Source organism: Mus caroli, chromosome 1 (genome assembly GCF_900094665.2).
Source record: "Mus caroli chromosome 1, CAROLI_EIJ_v1.1, whole genome shotgun sequence".
In the NCBI taxonomy this organism is placed as follows: domain Eukaryota; kingdom Metazoa; phylum Chordata; class Mammalia; order Rodentia; family Muridae; genus Mus; species Mus caroli.
In genome coordinates this window covers 143,374,128-143,390,518 of record NC_034570.1, presented here as the reverse complement: position 1 = coordinate 143,390,518, position 16,391 = coordinate 143,374,128, and the positions used below count along the sequence as shown (strand labels likewise).

General features: G+C 44.9%; 1 protein-coding gene across 4 annotated transcripts in view; it reads left to right on the top strand.

The window, feature by feature from the left end:
• The window catches only part of Rgl1 (ral guanine nucleotide dissociation stimulator like 1), a 247,822-nt gene that overhangs the window by 120,729 nt on the left and 110,702 nt on the right, over nt 1-16,391 (top strand). The window lies entirely within an intron of this gene.

Below are 16,391 nucleotides of genomic sequence, written 5' to 3'. Positions count from 1 at the left end.
AGCTTCAGCAGGGATGCAGAGCCTGTCTCCCTGGAGCTTCAGCAGGGATGCAGAGCCTGACTCCCTGGAGCTTCAGCAGGGATGTGGAGCCTGTCAACCTGGAGCTTCAGCAGGGATGCAGAGCCTGTCTCCCTGGAGCTTCAGCAGGGATGCGGAGCTTGTCTGTCTCCCAGGAGGGACGCTGAGCGGAATGAGTAAGCAATCGAGGGCTATGTTCAGTCACAAATGCTCCTTCCTAAAACAGATTCGTGATGTCTGTTTGGCACTGTAGGACTCCTGACCATAGCCTTTTTGGGCTCATGATCTAGGTTTGGGCACTGTATACATACAGTCAAATAGCAACATGACACATGAAAACCATCTGAATGTCAGTATTATGGAAAAATGCAGACAGAAGACTGTGGTTGGTGGACTATAATTATTTTTGTTGGGATTGTGATCCAGCCTCTACCCAGGGTTTTGGTGGGATTGCTGTCATATTTTCTTAAGTATTTGAAAATTCTAAGAGAAAACTTGGGAGGAGAGGGAAGTACAAATTAGTGACACACAGTAAGCATCATGCTCCCTATTCACACAGTGGGCGTGGACAAGGACAAAGTTAAAAGCATTGTGGTCTCCACACCTGGACCTCATTGCTCTAAGGAACAGGAAGCCACGTGCTATGCTGAATGCCAGGATTAACTCCATCCACTTTAATCACACTTGGAAACTCCACTTGTATTAACACGTGTGGGTCTCCTGCGCCTTTTGCTACTGCCTGGTTTCTACAGGATATTGAGGGAAGGGTAGAGTTGTGACACCCTGTGCTTCAGGAGTGACTGGATGGAGAATGCTAAGCAGAAACTCAGTGTAAGCTCGCTCCATCAGACATGGACTCTGAACTGTTTCTCATGCTGTGAAATTAAGCCAAGGCTCTTCTGCCTCCCCACCCCCTTTCCCCATCCTCCTTACTCCTGTATTTGCTGTGCTATGAAATCAGACATGGATCTTATTCCCAGCATATTTATTTATATCCTTATTGAGATAAGACATGTAAAATAAGAAAGAATGCAATAAAATTCCAAATAGGAGCCTAGATAATGGGTCACAAGCGATCAGGGGGAGATGGAATTTCCAGCCAGCGTAGGAGTGGATTATGGTCTGCCACTTCTTTTCCTACTGTGCATTAGGAATGTCCACGTGGGAAGACATTGAAGAAAGCCTTCTCTAGACTTCGGGGTTTGCAGGACTAAACTGGAGAGTCTGTAAGCATAGGGAATGGGGGGGGGGGTTTAAATAACAATGAGATAATTTAGCTGGAGGGAAGGATATATAAACATTCAAGGAATCATTTTTAGTGACATGTTGGGGACTCTAGCCTCTATGGCTTTATGCTCTTTTGCTGTGGCTTAAGCCATTGTTTAAAATGACTGTGCTCAGTATAAGCAACAGAATCTAGATCTACACAGAGTTTGGGGCAGGAACTTCAGAAAGTCTAAGCTGGCAGGCCAGGCACTGGAAGGGGTTGCAGAAGAATATGACAGGGTGACAGGCCATCAGCTAGGCAAGTAGAGCTGGCGTTGGGAGGTGGAGGGAAGGGGCAGGGCCTGAGCAGTGTAGGAACAGGTGGCACTTGGAAATGCAGTCAGGAAGGAGGGAATAAAATGTGTGTCAGCAGTTAGGCTCCAGACACTCCACTCAGGTTTGTGGGCTGACTTCCAAGCTCTGGGAGGAGAGGGCAGAATGGAAATCAAGAAGCTGGGCCATAGCCACAGAGGGACCAGGCAGAAAGCCAAGCCAGGAATCAGGCCTGGAACATGGGGCCTGTCTAGCACAAAAGATGGCTGGATGCTCCATTCCAGAACGCTGAGCCAAAGGCTTTTCATTCCTTGTGCTTAAGGTTATGACCAATCGTAGATGCAGGGCTTACAGGTGGGAGCAAAGAGGTCCAGCTGTGTGGAGAGGAGGAGACCGTTGGCTGGAGTCAGATCTTTGTTTGCTAGGCGAAAGAGGAAAAGCAGAAAAATGAGCACAGGGAATATCTCAACTGGAGTGCTTTAGGGAGATTAGTTTGAGCCTGGCGTGGAACGTGAACTGGAATGCAGGGAAGCTTCATCTGTGGCACTCGTGCACACAAGCGTGCACACGTGCTTTTATAAAATCAGTTTGCACTGAAATAGCAACAGCCCTTGGCTCACATCTGAGAGGCTGGGATAGAGCAGTGGATAGAGCATCCCTACCAATGTCGGTCTCATACTGGAGTGGCTGAGAATCTGCTAGTTTCTTGGTCACCAAAGCTAGGTGCCTGGGAGTCCCAGTTTGATACAGAAAACCTGGAGAGCCCTGGTCCTTACTCGCTGATGGCAGCTTGGGAACGTTGGCTCTGCCATCAGGCTAATCAGCAAATGAGAGGGAGGCCAAGCAGCAGAGGGGAAGGGGTGTCTTTCTTGGGCTGTGCCTTTTGTTTTCTGGGCTGCTACTAGAAGGTTCTGCACACATTTAGGGTGGGTCTTCCCAGATCAATGTAGGCAGTCAGGATAATTCTTCCAGGGAATTCTAAATATCGGCAAATTGACATTAAAATCAACCATCACACCTTCCTGAGGAACTCTCGTGGTCACTTCCCTCTGTGCCTCCTTAAATCCCGTAAGGCAGAAAAATTATAGCCGTAAAATCACTAAAAGTAATTCATAAAAATGTCAGCTTTATCTGTCCTTTTTCACTTTTTAAGTGGGGCTTTTTAAAAAGTTGAACTTAATAGAAGTGGCTTACAAGGCATTCCCTGGCATGCTGTTCTAACCTTTGTCAGACGGTGGTCATGTCTGTTCGTTCTCTCTCTCTCTATGCGTGCACACACACATTTCTTTATTAAATGTGTTTTAATACATTTATTGTGTGTCTCCTCATGCCACCACGAGCATGTGGAGGTCAGAGAACAACTTGCAGAAGTTGGCTCTCTTGCTCTACCATGTGGGTTATGGAGACAAACTTGGATCCTAAGGCTTGGCAGCAAGAGGCTTTACCCACTTAGCCATCTAGCTGATTATTTACTTATTTGACACACGGTCTCGCACAGCCCAGGCTGGCCTTGAGCTCACTGTGTCACTAGGAATTGTTTTGAGCTTCTGATCCTCCTGTCTCTGATTCCCAAGAACTGGAGTCACAGGCCGGTACCAGCATGCCTGGTTTATGAGTTATTGACTTAGGGCTTTGTGCATGCTAGGCAAGCACTCTACCCACCGAGCTATATCTCTAGCCCTGGTCAGGTCTTTTTACCATGCAAGTTTTGGCATGAAAGTCCTGCGTGAAGTCTTCCAGGGATCTGCATTGAAGGTTGCGGCTCCCAACCTGCACTGTGGCACTTCCCATCCTCCATGTGTGTTAGAGGACTTTTTGTTCTAGCTGGGAAATTGCCTTTGTTCTCTTCGACATCCATGTCTTCACCTATGCTGTTCTTTGGCCAAGCGAACACTTGCCTTTTCATCTGCTGTTGTTTGCTTCCCATCACAGGCATAGCTTCAGGCAGGTCTGACTATTTGGCTGTGAGTGAGGCGCTAGGGGATCCATGCTACATGACCACATTTATCATGTGACTGGTGAGGGCAGTCACTCAACTTGCTCTTCCTTTAGGCTCTATCTTAAGTCCTCGTCCCTCTCATTCCACCTCTCCTTTCGTTTCTCTTTCTCTCCTTTCAACATGGGCGTTTTGCTATGATGCTCACACTGGTCTCTGACTCTCACCTCAGCCTGTGGAGTAGCTGAACCTACTGATGTACATGGCCACACCCAGATTTAACCTGTAAGATCGAAATCTTGGCTTCCCATAGCACATGCAGTTGCTAACACTACGCATGTACTAGGATGACCCCCGTCTTCATGCCTATGTGAGAGAACAAACGGGGTGGCCACACCAGCCAGTTATGTGATGTCACCGGGACAGTGGTGCTGGCAGGAAGATAGAAAAGCCTGGAGAGAGCTACTGAGAACATAGTTCTTGAGTTCTGGTGAGTACATTCCAGTTCCCAGAGGGGATGGAGCACTAATGCAATTCCTAAGACACTATAGCTCACAAATAATGGAAACAATATATACTAGCAAAGGTGTTACTATGTAAATGACCTAAGGAAAAAAGTCTTTTGAAATTGCTATATTTGAAGTCAAAAGACTTGGAATTTTGACCATGGTCCAGCATTTATATTGTATGAGTTATTGATGTTTCTGTTTCTTTTCACATAAAATGGAGCTAATAATACTTTCATTTTGAAAGGGAGAGACAATCAAGGGGGTGTATGCAGCAGATATTATAAGTTACAAAGCAGCAGAAAGCACTAGAGGCCACAACACTTATACCTGCAAGTAGGCATAAGTCCAGCCGGTTAAGTAGTTAGAACTGGATGCTAGGTGAGTAGGTGACCTACTCAGGTGCTGCTAAATTTCAGCCACAGTACCCTACCACAGATGGGGGCAGTCTTCCCGAGTACTAAGTAGGGCTCTTGGAATGCCCCTGGGGCACATCACAAAGTACTGTGATGGCTACGAGTGGTCTGTGTGTGGTCTGTGATGATCCTCCCTTTTCTACTTGGAAGCATCCACCCCTAAACTCCTCCCCAGCCCCCTGAAACTCTGCTGACCTATACAGCTGCTTCAGTGCTCCTTAGTCGGGTGTGTTCCTCTTTCTTCTGAAGGCTCACAGGGGTCAGTACTTAACTCTTTGTCCACTTTCAAAAGAGACGCTAAAAGCTGGTCTTTTCCTCCCACTTTTGGTCAGGGTTAGGCCTGACACCTGAGCATTTCCAGGGTGAGAACCAAGAGGCTTTTCCTTGAAGCCTGAGTTCTTTTCCCAGCTGGGTCCCACCTGAGATGTGTGAGGGAGCATTTGTAAAAGAACACAGTACAACACTAGCACTGTGACCTGTAATGTGGGGTCAGGATGGCTCCATACAAACTGCTTACAGTATTTATTCCCATGTTTGTCTCCACTGTCAGACTGAGTTCTCCTGAGAGGCAGAACTAAGTATATAAGAGTTATACCGAATTACAAGGATTGACTCATCCAATCACGGACGCTGAGAAGTCACAGGATGTGCTGTCTGTCAAGGAGAGACCCAGGAGGGAGGCAGTGCAATTCTCTCTTAGGGCAAAAGCCTGAGAATCAGGGAGAACAAGGTTGTAGCTCCAATTTGAGCTCAAGAGAAGGTAGATGTGATGTCTCAGCTCAAGTGATGAGACAGGGAAAGCCCTCCTTCCTCTGTCCTGCTCAGACCAACAGTGGTCTAGGTGGTGCCCACCCACAGAAGAGAGTGCTGGCTCCCTTTCTGTCCCATGCATCTGCTTGGCTCCTTCCCTCTCTTCATTAAGTGTGCTTCACCAGACATCTTTCACCTTAAAGATCCATTCTCTAGAGAATTCTCTTTAAATGCTGTATGTTGGGCCTGTGCCTGCCACCTGTAAGTCTTCTCTCAGTTTCTGTCATGCAGTAAGAGACTTCTCTGCTTGACTGTTCCCTCCCCCATTAGTACTTCGAGTGAGGCATCACAGCCGTGAGGTTCAGTTCAGCCAGAGATGCCTAGCAAAGGGTTCAATATACAGTGGGTACTCAGCAAGGCATTATTTCAAGTAATAATTAGGCAAAGACCTTTAAAATCTGACTCATGATAATATCCCTCTCTTGGAGATGTGGTGATCTACTCTTGCAGAGTGGCTCTCTAATCTCTATCGATTTTGTTCTGTTTAATGGGTATATTGGCTAGAGTATAGGCCTGGCTGTCTTGACAAGTTAAACAACTAAAACCTTCTCCTTTTCTTTCCCAGAGATTGGCTGCAACTGGCTGGCGTGAGGAAAGGGTCACAGAGGCCTTTTCTGTCTCCTGCCCCCTCCTGTGGCGTGCTTTCCTTGACCCTTTCTAGAGAGGCTAATTATGTCCGGGAATTCTTGAACCCTGCACCCAAAGTCAGTCATTCTTTTGGCTGCTTGGGGACCGATTCTAATCTTTCTGGGTCCTTTGGGGTTGCTTCAGTGCGGGGTGTGGATGTTTGGAGCCGACCTTTAGAGCTTTCTAGTCTTTGCCTCCACCTTATCCTGAGCTTCCTTCCATAAGAAGACCAGAAACTTTGTTTGTTAGGCACGGTGCCAAGATTGTCAAGCTCCTTGATAGAAAGTCATGAGCTGAAGTCGGGACCATGCTTTGTCCCGAGGTCCATAACACACCAGCTCAGTATGTGGCCCGCCTGGCAGTGCTGTGTCCCAAGGCCCATGACATACCAACCCAGCAGGTGGGCAGCCTGGCAAGATAGAGGTGAGAAATCCCTTTGGACAAAGCCAAATGCTCATGTCACTTATTGGGGTAGCTCTTTGCCATTCTTTCCCCCTTCCCCATCCCCTTCCCCTTCCGTAACACCGTAACATCTGTAACACATGTCGGCCTGAATTTATGATCCTCCTGACTCAGCCTCCCACATCACTAGATTACAGGCCTGTATCTCTAGGCCTGGCTGAGGACCATCATCTCTTTACAGGGTGCTTCCATTGGGTGTATGTTGAGGGTCTCTTCTATCAATTCTCTACTCCCCTAACACATACAAACAGACAGACAGACAGACACCCACCCACCACCATCACTGTCACCCCTCCACCTAGAGAAGGAATTCAAAGGGAGAACCAGGTAGTTGGGAATGAGCTGTAGCAGCCGTAGGGTCAGCAGCTCTTCTGTCACCTAGAAGAAGCCAAGTGAGCCAAGGTAACGCCCCCTCTTGCCCTCCACCCCAAGCAGGGCAGGTTCCATCCTATAGGCCAGCACTGCCTAGTTTTTCTGTAGACGTGACACAAGATAGGGTCATTTGGGAAGATGCGCCCTTAATTAAGAAAATGCCTGTAGGTAAGTCTGTGGGATAGATTTTCTTGATTAGCCCACCATGAGCAGAGTCACCCCTGGCATGTAGTCCTGGGTTGTATAAGAAAGGTGCCTGAGAGAGCCCAAGAACAACAGTCCACTAAACAGTGTTCCTCCATGGCCTCTTCAGCTCTGGCTTCCCTGGATGATGGACTGTAAGCTATAAGATGAAATAAATCCTTGCCTCCACAAGTTGGGTTTGGGCCTGATGTTTATCACAGCAACAGAAAAGCAAACTGTTATAGGGTCTCACTTCAAGCTTTAAAAGAAGCAGGATCAGTATTAGCCACTGTGAACTGTAAATACACACCAAGGCCCAAAGATCTACCTAACATTTTCTCGGCAATGCAGTGTATGAAACATTTCCTGGCTTTTCCCCCCTTTGTTTTAAGAAAGTAGGGGTTATCTAATGGCTACACAACCGGCTTTCTAGAGTGTGAAACCCACTTCTCTTTGCATTTCTGCTTCCCCTAGAGAGAAGCTAGCACATTTGTGGCAATCTGGTTAACTTTTGTTAAGGTTTCTTTCCCATTATGTAGGCTTTTCTTTTCTTTCCACCTTCTCAGACGTTGTTCTTGAAGCCAGGAACTTTCCATTCTTGGTTTCATCCAGAAGACAAATATTTCTGGGAAAACACAGTGGCTAAGCCATTCAGCAATTCTGCTGTTATGTAACTGACCACACTAAGGCTTTGAATTAGCTTTGCTTACATTTTGTTGAAGAGTGTCATAAAATAACTGCGATAATTTTTTCAAAAACATTTGCAGGTTTTCAAAATAGAGCTTGCTTAAAAAAATCTGCGCAGCATCTAGCAACAATGGCCGAGGGCAAAGTTTGTTTGAAATAATGACAAGTCCGTTGACTGTCTTCCAGCACTGACTTCAGTTTGAGAATCTGTGAGTGCAGTGAGCCTTCTTCCCATTACTACCGCCCACAGCTCTGGCTTCCTCCTGTCCTGCTCTCTTCTCTGGTCCTTTTGTGTTTCGCTTTTGTTTGTTTTTGTTTTTGTTTCTTGTGAGACACATTATGAGGTAGGTTGCATGCTCCACCTCCAACCCTCACCCCTGCTCTCTGCCACCCCTGCGAACTCCCCTGCATATGAGCGGACACATGGTTAGCTCTCCCTCTCATCAGTCACCCCTCTGTCACTATCTCTAGTTTCTTTCTCCTAAGAACTGAGCCAATGTTTTTTTTTCCCTAAAGCAGAATCCCTTCTTATTGTATCTTTATTTATGTGTTCCTACTGTCTCAGAGTTCTAGTCCTAAAACTTTAAATTTAATTTGTTTGTTTATTTGCTTCCTCTCTCATTTTCTTTTCTTTCTTTCTTTTTTTAATATTTATTTTAGGTACATGAGTACATTGTAGCTGTCTTCAGATACATCAGAAGAGGACATTGGATTCCATTACAGATGGTTGTGAGCTACCATGTGGTTGCTGGGAATTGAACTCAGGACCTCTAGAAGAACAGTCAGTGCTTTTAAACACTGAGCCGTCTCTCCAGCGCCCCCCCCCTCATTTTCTTGTCCCATGTCACTTGTCATCAAGTTGCAGAATGTATTCCTCCCATACCCTCGGATTCATTTCTTCCTTTCTGAGCCCTCCTTGTGTCCCTCTGAGAGCAGCTGCTAATTTAGAAGAGCGTTCTTCCACAGCCTTCTCTTGGTCCTTTCTCCCCTCACAAGCTAGTTTACGGACCAGCATTAGAATCGTCTGGTTGCTGTGCTCTTTTGTCATTTCAGATTATCTTTTTTATGTTTTTATTATTTTTTACACAACATGTTTCGATCATATTTTTCCTTGTACAGATTCTTCCTACATTCCTATCCACCCAACTTAATCTCTCTGTCTATCTCTCTGTCTGTCTGTCTGTCTGTCTCTCTCTTTCTCTCTCTCAAAAAGAAAAACAAAACCAAACCAACAAAACCAAAAGAAAAGCAGAACAGACAAGCAGACTTAGAGGGACAGGCACACTGACCTGCCTTGCGTTGGCACATGCTGACACTGTTGGAGAATCCGATTCCCTCCCCTAGCAGTTCTCAATTGTAAACTGTTTTCCTGGACCACAGGTTCAAATCTCACCTCCTCTGTCTCCTTTGAACCACAGGGTCCCCCCCCCCTGCACCCATTCGTTTCTTCTAAGCCATGTGACAGCAGCCTTTGTAAGAAAAACTGTATTACCTGGAGAGTTTAAAGAATACCTTTAGTTAGTCTTTGACAATTTCATACATGCATCTTTATGATATTCACCCTGCCTCTCCCTTCCCACTTCCCTCCTCGAAGACTTGAAACTTTTTAAATATGTAATTTAAAATCATGCACACACGTGTGTGCCTATGTGCAGCTTAGGTGTCATGGAAGCCATGGATTCCGGCATCCAGAGTCACAGCTGCCCACCGGTCCTCTGTAAAAGCAGTGGGTGCTGCTATTGCTCAGTCGTCTCTCCATCCCATGACAGGCTTTTCAAGAGTCATCTCTGCCTGACAGAGTGTCATCTTCTCTGTGTCCCCTTGCCCCGCTTGCTCCGATCTGTTAATTTTACTTGCTAATGTCTGGCATTCGAAACTCCTTTTCACCCAGTTTCTCTGTACTTTTCCTTTCTTGTTAAAGTATAATAAATACCTTTAGGTTAGTGACAATATCTAATATTAGTCATTCAACCATATTTACCAGTCACTATTGAATTTATAACATGGCCCCCCTCATCTACCTGCCAAACCATCTCTCTCTTTAGTTACTTTTGGCATCTGTAATGCTAATAACCGTAGCAGGTCTCTGTTTGTTCTGCACTGTGAGGTGCTAGCACATAGTAGAGAGAGGAAGCCTGGCACCACTGAAGTGGAAACTTAAGGGTTCTTTAGAAGCTCAGTTGTGTTAGATGGTGTTAGTTGGCACAAACACATGAAGGAGCATTTCACTGAAGCAGACACAGGTGAAAGGATGTTCTGCTAAAGCAAGCACGCGAAAGGACAAGTGATGAAGGATTCTTTGCTAACAACACGCATGTATTGGTCTGCCTTACATTGTGTAGTTGAGCTCCATTTGTCAGGACTCCATAGAGAGAAATGCACCAAAAAACTTCTAGTGGTGTGCTGCAGTTTCTTGCTGCTTCCTCAGACTCTGGCTGATTGGCAGAGTGATGTCAGCTGACACAGATGCACCTGCTGAGGCAAGACACATGCTGAGACACGACCTGTGGAGGACATGTGATGTTTGGAGGATATAAATAGGAGTCTACAAACAGGGATGGAGACTGATCTTGGCTTGCATATAGATCTAGGTGTACAACACTTGTTTGTCTTGAGTCTTTACTGATCTTCTATTTGCTGAGACACAGCCAAGAACTTCTCCTGGTCTTTCCTGCTGACTCGTGCCTTTGCTGAGGCCTGGCTATCTCGTGAGGTCATGCCACCACTGCTGATTCATATTTGCTACCCCCACTCTACTGAGCTCGACTGCTGGTGTATCCATGAGTAGATAGAGCTGCCGCTGCTAACCTGCAAAATGAACTGCTGATTTCCAGACAACACAGACCAGTGTTGCTCCAAAGAACCTTTCTAAATAGGTTCACTTCCGTTGTATTCTTTCTTTCCCATTACCTCTGGTGGGTGGTGGGCTAAAAGAGAGGTGAAAACGTTTAAAACCACCATTAAAAGTAAGCCTTAAAAAATTAAAGTTACACACCATCCCTGCCTTTGTAGTTTACAGTCTAGTAAAAGAGGTTAGAGCTATCAGTACATGTATTCAACTGTGATCGATTTACAAGGAAAGAGGAATATGGTACTGTGACCACACATGACTGATATGGGTATTTAACTAGAGCAAGAAGAAGAGACTGAGATGTCCCACATAAGGGAAATGCCGTCCTGCTCTTTGGCAGGAGAGGTTGAATATGTCATGACTTTGTCAAAAAACATGGAATTCGATAGCACAGTGAGGTGAGGAGAGGGAGGGTATAGCCACAGCCAGGCTATATGGGATACAGGAAGGATTTAGGCTTTTATCCTTGGCAATAGGGAGCCACCGGAGGGGGTAAAGGACAGGGGGAGATGGCAGTGTCATTTGGAAAGACCACTCTGTCTAGGGAGAGATGAGCTCAGCCTTTTTCTGGGGTTGTAGCAACTCAGTAAATGCTGCTCACTGATTGGACGGCATGAGACTTAGGGCTCTTGCTGTGATCTTTGTATCACAAAATTCTGTTTTCAAGCTATAGAATCTTGAGCTACTTAAAAGAAGAGCCTGACTTTTTAACATCATTACTTTCCTATCGTCTTTGCAATTCTTTAACCTAACACACGCAGCCCCTACTGCTGATAGCACTGAGTAGTAACCATGGTGCTGGGGACTGTGCTGAATGAAGTCTTGATGTCTTGGCTGTCTTGATTAACTCCTACTCCAGCCCAATGGCAGAAGTGGTTATAGTAGGATTAAGCTGGGTCTTGCCTCAGAGTGAAGTGGTCAGGCTAGACCTCAGCTCTAGATGTTTCTGACTGAAGAGCCATGGCTCTTTGCCACTTCAGTCTCTTTACTTGAGGCTCACTACTATTTTAATACCATGCTTATGACATGGTCTTTTAGCTTTGGGGGAAAAAGGTGATCCGGCTAATTGGCCAATAATGCTCCAGATTCTTGGTCAAAGCCGTTCACCTGAAGCTTAGGTCACCTACTCACCTCGCCCTCTGACTGTTTCACTGTGTGTCACCCAGAACCTGGCGACATGTCTCAGCCGATGGTTGTGCTTTGATCTTTTCATCTCTGTGGACACATTGCCAGCTGTGTGTCCTTTTTTTCTTTTACAGAAATCTATAATTAGATGAGGCATTAATTATGTTAGCCCCAGGCACAAATAGTATTCCACAAGCCATCTTCCTCTGTAAGTGAGCATCACCAACAATTAAGAGTGACCACCAACAAATGATTAAAATATTAGTTGAAAAATATCTTCTGATATGGCTGTAGGAGCCCTTTGTCTCGGGCCTGGCAGTGGTTGAATGGTATTTGCTTGTATTTCTTCTGGATTTACTTTCCATCCCTCGGGGCAGCCTTTTCTTTAGTTGCAATAGGACTGTATAAAATGCTCATAATTTGCTTACATGAATAGAATAATCTAATAGCAGAACATTGAGAATATGAATTGATAGCTTGTAGTGTTTCTGTGATAATTAATAAGGTCAGTTTGGGCTCAGAAAATGACAGCAATTGTCTACTGCTTAAGAAGGTTTTAAAGGATCATTCATCTTTAACCAAGCGTGACTGGCTCCTTATCCCTTGCAAAGCAAGGTTGAAAGTTCAAGCAAAAGGTAGGCGAATGCAGCACCCCCAGGGTTTTTGTTGTTGTTGTTGTTTTTTTTTATTTCAGAGTTGGTGATTGAACCCAGGGTCTTGAAACATGCTAAACACACACTTTATCAATGAGTTGCACCCCCAGGCCAACCCCAGTTTTCACAGCTGGAAACAACCCGAACAGAATGCCCAGCTGACACCGGGAGACTGAGCGTGGGAAGCTAATTGCTAAGCAACATAGCCCCCAAACCTGAAGACCAGGGAGGGGCATTCATGGGCAGTCCATAGGATGGAGTAGCTGCAGCCACACTTAGATATTGCTGGAGCTAGAAGTTAAGTATCTGTTTGATTTGCTTATATCTCCCTTCCAAGTGATTGTTAAGGACCTAGAGGTGGCTGAAGGTTTAGTTATTAATAAAATTATTAAAAATGCCTCTTACCAGTTTCATTTAAAATCTATTAGCAGTGAATAGGAAAGGCTGCCCTTAGGTAGTAGTTGTGGGTGGGTGGAGACAGTTGCTACTCGGCCACTGTAGGGCAAGGTGTAACACACACCTTCCCACACTTACTGCTGTTACTCTTCTCTTAGAACTGCTTTCCTCTAAACTTTTGACTGGGCATAGACCAGTGTAGTCTAGCCTTGAGTTTGGGGATGACAGAGCTAAGGTCTTGCTATTTTTAGTCATCTCACACGGCATTGTCATCTTCCAGACAAGGTTTTTAAGTGACTTCATTAAGGTATGAATGACATGTGGTGTGCTGTATATATTTAGTGTTTATGATTTGATGAGCTTGGAGATCAGTTCATAGTCATGAAACCATCATTACCATCAAGGCCAGGGACAGATGCGTTTTCTTCCATGTTTCTTCCTGCCCCATTGTTACTGTTGCTATGATACTAACATAGGGTCTGCACTCAGGCAATAGTAGCTGTAAGTCCAGTGCAACATTATTTCCTATAACTTCACATTCTGGGACCACTACCTTCTACTCCCAGCCCTGCCAGGCACACCCCTCTATTCTGCTTCTGTGTGTTTGGTGACGCCATGGACAGGAGCTCTCAGGTTGCCTTTCTGAGCTTGACCTATCTCCCTTAGCATAGCATCTTCCAGGTCCACCCATGTAGTCTCTTTAAAAGGACTGCTGTCTTTTTAAAAGCTGGAGAATACTCCACTGCATCACATTTACTTCTATCTGTTCATCCATTGATAGGCGTCCAGATCGTCTCAGTAGCATGGCCATTGTGAACAGTGTTGCAATAAACATGGAAGTGTAAAGTGTTTCTTAGAGATCTGGAAATACATTCTTTTATAAATGCCACAATTGGCATTACTGAATTTTATGTATTTTTAACTTCTTGAGAAACATCTGTACTTTCTTCATAGTGGGTACTGCTTACGTTCCCAGCAGCAGTATACTAGGGGTCCCTTTTTTCTGCATCTTCATTAACACATGAACCTCAACACTTCCTTCCCCACTCCCTTCTATCTTTCCTTTAAAAATTTATTTCTAGTTAGTGTACAAAACAGTATAGCATTTTCATAATCCTCATCATTGTCCTCCTGCTTTTCCCTCTTGGTGAATGACACAAGATATGCGCTCATCTACTTGTGGGTGTTTTTATAAATTTTTTCTAAAATGTCTACTCAGGCCTGTTGGCCATTTGAATTGGATTATAGCTATTCTTTTGCTATTGAGTTATAGGACTCTTTTGTCTATTGCGGATATTAATTCTTTATTGGTCATGTGTTTTTGCAATTTTTTTTTCTCCCATTTTGTAGGTTGCCTTTTCTGCCTGGCTGAATTCCTCTGCTGGGCAGAAGCTGTTTGCCTTGATGTTCTTCCTCTTGCCATCCTCTGTTCAGAGCTTCTGATGGTTGGTAGTTTGGGTTAACATGGACTTCTAACATATTAAGTCTTCAAGATTACAAATATGTATTTATTTAATTGTTTATATCAACAGAAGATCAATTAGAACTAATGGTCAAGTACATTAAAATAACAGAACACAGAACCAAAGTTCAAATATTAGTTGTGAATCCCCAGTACTAGGGCGGAAATGACTGGTTAGGTAGCTCAGTGGGCACAGTATTTGCCAAGCTTGGAACCTTAGAACCCATGTAAATGCTGCATGTGGCAGGGTGGCCCATAACCCCAGGGCTGTGAGCGGGCATAGCATGATCCCGGGAGCTCATTGGCCAACCAGTCTGCCCAAACTGAGTTTCAGTGAAAGACCCTTTCCCAGAGAGTTGGAAAAGCAATTATGGAAAGGCACCCAGATATCAACCTCTGGCTTTCGCACGAGCCAGCTCATGTGACCATGCCTTTCCTGTGACCTGTGCACATTCACACACCTGTCACACCACAACCTAAAATTAAAATTAGGAAAGCCAATCATAACAGCACCAAGTAGAATCAGGTACTTAGAAACAAACTTATTGAAAAAGCACAGAGCCAGACACCAAAGCTTCAGAAATGTTTCTAGGGTCTGAGTCTAGGGTAAGGCATTTACTAGGTGAGTCAAGTCACACTGACTGATGAATGGGTTACAGGCTTATGCTCCGCACGCTCTAACTAGTACTTTAATCCAAAAACCCTAGTAAAAAGGTAATATTGATTACATTGCCTATAAGTGAATTTTTTTTTCAGCTACAGTTTTACTTTTTCTCTTCCTGGATTAAAAGAGAAAAGAGGTTCACAGTTGAGTGTTCCTCTGCTCGGCTCCAGGGAGCACACTAAAGGAAGAGCACACACTCTTCACTGCTAGTCTTCCCCATCAGTCCCAGAGCCCCGAGCAGGCTCCAGCCCATCTTCATCCTTTTCTGTCCCCTGCAGCAGTGCACAGCATCCTGTGTTTGGGGCCTAGCGCTCATTTTAAGTGAAATAGTTTAAAATAAGTGGAAAAAGCCCTCGTTGATGTCAACATTTGATAGTTCTAAATCATATAAATCCAGCTATTTGGTTTTTATCTTTTTCTTTCCTTCATAAAAGGATTTTTACAAAATCACACCTTCCCAGGAACAAGCACAAACAATCATTCTTGCTAAGTCTCTCTGGAGCTTGCGTATAATTTGGAAGACATCATTTCAGATTTCTGCACATTGCAGACATGACAGCTTCTCATGGAGTCCCGGCCTACAGCTCCTAAGGGGGAAGGGCAGTAGGGAGAAAATGGAGCCTTCTGGACAACTCTCCGTGCACTAGGTGACTTGCACATTTCTTTATTTAACCCTTTCTGAAATCCTGTGAGGTTTGTCCTACTTTGTAGCCAAGGAAGCAAATCGGAGGGAAGTCGTGGAAATCTACCCTGACTTCCACTGTTAAGGCTGGGCTTGCACTGGGTTCTGTTGTCATTCCCTTTACAGCCCGGAACCCAGTCAAGGCCCAAGTCAATAGGATGAGAGGAAGGGAGAGGCTTGTGAGTGTCTTCTTCTGGAGAAGAAACTGCTCTTGTGAAGAAGTTTTTCCACAGTCTTAAAACTTACAGCGCAGATTAGGTTAGAGCGGTGGTGAAATTAACCCAACTGTTGCTCATCTGTCCTGGGCTGCCTCTTGTTGTCTTCAGAATCACCAAGGAGTTCATCTAGGTGTGACCTGGGGCCCTGAGGCGGATAAGAAGCCTGAGGTAGGGACACCACATGTTTTCCCTCTGGCTCCTGGGACACTCTGTTCTGAGTACTGAGCACAGCAGAAGGAATGTATGTGTGTGTGTGTGTGTGTTTAATATTTAAATGATAGAAACATCCACTTTGGTTGTAAAGGATCATTCTCTCTACAGTCTTGGACCCCTGAAGCCTGGGTCTTTATGAGGAGCGTTCGACTGACTTGAAGACATTCTGCAGTGTGCAGAGACCCTTTGCTTGCTTGGTATAACCTCTGTCATTTCTGATGCCCTTCTGGAGACATCAGTGCACTGATTGCCTAACTTTTCAGCTCATGGTATATTCAGTACTAACCAAAGCTCAGCATAGCAATCCAGAGGAGGTCTTTTTCAATTTGACACCTGTAAAACATGAAATTTTTGTAATTGGTGTGGAGTTCTGGCAGGTACAGTTTTGACTTCATGACTATGGGCTATCTCTTGCTGTTGATTTATTGAAACTAGATCTTTTAAAGTGTAATGTATTGTCCCCCACAGACCATTGTGTTAAGATAAAATTCTTGTCAGCATTGTCCTTTGAAAGGCTTTCCCTGCAGTGATTATCCCTCTATGTCCCCACAGTGCACACCCCCCATGGCTA